This window comes from Narcine bancroftii, chromosome 7, assembly GCF_036971445.1.
Source record: "Narcine bancroftii isolate sNarBan1 chromosome 7, sNarBan1.hap1, whole genome shotgun sequence".
NCBI classification, from domain to species: Eukaryota; Metazoa; Chordata; class Chondrichthyes; order Torpediniformes; family Narcinidae; genus Narcine; species Narcine bancroftii.
The window spans coordinates 93,337,482-93,342,319 of NC_091475.1; positions in this window are offsets into that span (position 1 = coordinate 93,337,482).

The following is a 4,838-nucleotide window of genomic DNA, read 5'->3' on the forward strand; positions in this document are numbered from 1 at the left end:
TGGACTTCACTTTTTGGGTCATAAAAAAAAAGTGACCGCTGAGATCATTGATGTATAGGTTTTAATTTTCCAAAATTCCCAAGATGCAGGGAAAATACCCATGATATTCAAAGATGATAATGAGTTATTCAAAAAGGGTTAGGATTGAACGACCAATTGATATGTTTCTGTCGTCGAAAATGTGCTGTTATGTTAAAAATGCTATGGCAGAACATTTTGAAAAATCTCGGACACTTGAGGCAAAAATTCAGTATGCTTTTGAGAAGAATAATCGTGGTTCATCAATTCTTTGAAGAAGTTCGATTTACCTTTCAGAAGCCATTAGACTAGGTTACAGTGTTAATGGTTATTGTGGAAAATAAAAGCTCATTATGTAAGAGGTAACACGGATAGAACATCAGGAAGACTCAGGAATGATTTGGAAGACACCTGTCACTGAAGATAGAAACTTACTGGTGGAAGTTACCAGTAGGTTGTGGTAAATTGAGAGGATGCTCAGCTATTACTGGATAATGAAGCTAAACAAGAACATTTGCAGATGCTGGGGTTTAGTGTAGTAGATAAAAGTTCTGAAGAAAATCAGCAGAACACATAACATCCACAGGAAATAAAGTAGTCAGGCCCAAAACATTTTACTTCTGATAGATGTTGTGTGACTAGCTATGTTTCTCCAGCACTTTTGTGTTCTGCAGCTGGGGAATGAATCCTGGCTATGATATGGCTAACCCAGGGGAGGAGGGTATATCCACAGGGGCTGGCTTTGTTAAATTAATGACAGTATAGATAACCAATCATGTTCTCAACATCTATTTTACACAAGAATGATAAATAAAATTGTACATTGGTGGACTTTATTGTCCCTCTTGACTGCACTGAGTTGTATCACTGGAAGCTCCCACAATGTATAACATGGGAAAATATGAAATAGTTCATTTTGGCAGGAAACTAAGAGAAGCATTTGATTTAAGTAAGATAGGTTACAGAATTCTGAACTGTAGGGGTTTTATTTAGGTAACTGTATGTTTTACAATAGGCTAATTGAATGTATTAATTTATGATTGGGGAAACTGAATATAAAAGGAATGATATTGTGCTTCAGTTGTATGGAGCATTGGTGAGAACATATTTGAAGGATCATGTACTGCATTACTCCTATTATAAAAAGTACAATGTGTCAGAATCATTTCAGAGGTTTACCACACCTAATATGAGGAATAGATGGGTTGTCTTATGAGGAAATGTTGAACAGGCCAGGATTGTATCGAGGAGTTTATGAGAGTGGATTTTCTCTTCTTCATTCTACCACTTTCATCTAGTACATCCCTAAGCCCTGGTTTTAAATTTCTCAATCTGTGGCCATCATAATTTGCATTAAGTAGAAACAAAACCGAGAAAAGCACAAGAAGTTGCAATGGAAAAATAGAAGTGAATTAACAATTTAAGAAGAAGCTTTCACATGAATTCACCAAAATAAAACAAATTTTCTCAGTTAATTAATGTAGGTTTTCCTCGCATTGTTAGTTTTATAACATAATGACACTTTGACAAGTTGGAGTGTATTTCCCTCTTTCTATGTGTGTGTGTGTGTGTGTGTATAATGAGTGTTGTGAGTGGTAATCTTTGTTATTCCTGATACAGATCAATTTTTTTTTAATTCCTCTTCCCTCTAACACAATGAATTGCATAGCTCAGTATTTTACACTCCTCCCCTGTAGATTAAATTTCCCTTAATCAGTGTATCAAGTTTTTAAATACCTACCATATACATCATAACAGCTATTAATTCTTTGGCTGAAGCAGATTGTTCAGACCTAGGATATGCTCAGAGGATTATTCTGATCACTTATAAAACAAACAAAACAAAGACAGTGCACTACCAATCAACCACAATCAGACAGAGAATCATGAGTAATAGGCTTTAATCACCTTAAAGTGTCAGCAAAGCTTGCATGTGGCTGGCCCAGTTCCAAGGCAGGTACTGAGGGAGGAGTCCGGGGTGTAGTTTAGTGTTTGTTGCAGCTTCGCGATATTTCAAAGTCTCTTACAGATTCAGCCTGTCCAGTGGTCTCGTCTGTTGCTGTGACCGTCATAGGGTCTGCTATGGCACAGCTGTTGGTTCCCAGGTGGTGTCTTGTGCAACAGGTGGTGTCTCTGGTGGCTGAGGGGGTTTGGTACTATGGTGCTGTTCAGGTCAGTTGGAGTTTGGGGCATGAAATTGGTCACCAATAGTGGGGTCAGTTGGTCAGGGTTACCGGAGGAAGGGATTGGCCAGTCGGTCGAGGAGTATCCTACATGTGCCAGGTCCCGGATGGAGATGGTGTCTTGTCGACCATCCTGATATTCCACATAGGCGAATTTGGGATTGGCATGGAGGAGTTGGACCTGATGTGCCTTCGAAGCAGCACCAACCCAGGGTTTGTCAGCCAGAATGGTAGTGTGGTTCCAAATGCTGATTTTCCTGGGGAAGGAAAAGAGCCTTTCATGTGGTTTAGCATTCATGGCCATACAGAGAAGGAATCTGGTAACATGGAGCGCATCAGAGAGGGTGCCCTGACACCAGGAGGTGGGCAGTCTTTTTGATTTAAGGACTGAGGGCTACCCTCCAAACAGTGGCATTTTCCTCTCTACTCACCCATTCCCCCATGGGTTCTAGCCAGTGATCCTGCTCGTGGCTATGCCCTTGACCAACAGGTACTAGCACAGCTCGTCATTCATATGGAGGACCTCCAGTCGCTATGGATACAGCATGGGTATCCAAACAGAGTTAAGATGCTGTGTAGCACTTTTATGACCATAGCCGTGGTCATATCCGGGCAGAGGATGGCGAAGAGGAAGTGGGAGTATTCATCTACGATGTTAAGGAAGTATACATTCTTATTGTTGGACAGAGAGGTCCCTTAAAGTCCATGCTCAGCTGCTTGAAGGGGTGGGTGTCTTTAATAAGGTGGGTTTTGTCCAGCTGGTAGAATTGGGCAGACCGGGCAGTTGAGTGTCAACTCCCTGATGTCTTCAACCAAGTAGGGGAGATTGCGGGCTCTAAAAAAGTGGTAGAGCCTGGTGACTCTGTGGTGGAAAAGTTTGCTATAGAGGACTTGGGACAATCCAGCTGCACGTTGGCACATGTCCCATGGGACAGGGCATCAGGAAGCTCATTAAGCTTCCGGGCCGGTACAAGATCTCGTAGTTGCAGATGGATAGCTCAATTCTCCACCTCAGGATCTTATCATTCTTGATAATTCCCCACTATTTGTAGTTAAGCATAAAAGTGACTACACATTGGTCAGTCAGCAGGGTGTATGGTTTTCTGACCAGGTAGTGCCTCCAATGTTGTACAGCTTCCACTATGGCTTGGGCCTCCTTCTCACAGCTGTGTTCAGGAGCTTGGAACCCTGGAGGGTTCTGGAAAAAAATGTCATGGACCTACCCGCCTGGTTAAGCATGGTGGCCAGGGTGAAGTCGGATTCATCTCTCTCCACTTGGAAGGGAATGTCACCCTTGATATGTGTGAATGTCGCTTGGGCTTCTGTCAACAGAGGGAAAATGGCCAGTTTCACCAGGGGGCAGGCTTTGTCTGCATAATTGGTGGCCCATTGGGTATAATGAGAAAAGCCCAAGCATCTTTTCAGGGCCTTGAGGGTCTGGGTTAATGGAAGTTCCAACTTCCACATGCTGTCCGGGTCTGGTCCAATGATAACATTCTTCACTACGCAGGATAGCCAGCTGTGAAGTGGTAGAGCCTGATGACTTCCTTTTGATTATAGGTCAGATTGAGGCTTTTGGCCACCTGGAGAAACTCGTGGAGATTGGTGTCATAGACCTGTTGGTCATGGCCGCTGATGGTCACATTATCCAGTTAGGGAAATGTGACCTTGAGTCCCTAGTACTCGACTGTGTGGTCCATCTCCCTCTGGAAGACAGAGACCCCATTGGTGGCTCTGAATGGATACGGAGGAAGTGGTAGAGGCAGCCGTACACCTCAAAGGCAATGTAGGGGCTATTCTCCTCTGGATTGGTAGCTGCTGATAAGCCGACATGAGGTTGATGGTTGAAAAAACCCAGAACTGGGCAATTTTGTTGACAATATCGGTGATGCGGGGAAGTGAGAAGGCGTTGTTAGGTAAAAACATCATGAGCTGGGAATGTAGAAGGAGTCACCCAGTGTTGGGCCGTAACAAGATGCAGTTGTGACCTTGTACTCTCAAGATAAGAGTGGGGATGACAAATTGATGTGCAGGAAACTAGCAGAGAAGGATAGCAACAGTATATTCATTGGACAATGTCATGGTATGATAATTTACTAAGTACGTATCCTAAGGTATATAAAAAACACCACTTGCTGATAACGGCAGAATGCGCCTTCTCCAACTAACACTGTTAGTTGCAAGTGTTACAATCCGGCAATAAAGAACAAAGAACCTTGATTTCGACTCAGTCTGGTGTTTGACTCACTCATTCATGAACAAAGCAGACCTAACAGCGTCCAACAGAATGAAGCAGTTTATGGTCTGACCATATGTTGTTTCTCTCCGCTCTTTATCACCACTACTAAGGCTCTCCATGGGCTGGTGCTGGGTTCTATGACACCTTCCACTAGGAGCCATTTGACCTCTGCTTTAATGAATGCTCAGTCACCGGGGCTGTACCATCTGTTCTTAGTGGCTCCCGGCTTACAGTTGGTGATGAGGTTCTCGAATAGGGGCAGTGGTGGAACCCGGAGTGTAGAAGGGCCACAGGTCATGTTCAGGGGGAGTTGGCCGGTTCAGGAGTTTGGTGTTACAGACTGTGAGGGGCAGGTGGGGGCCATTAAACTGCATGCAGAAGCTCGGTAACTGGAACTG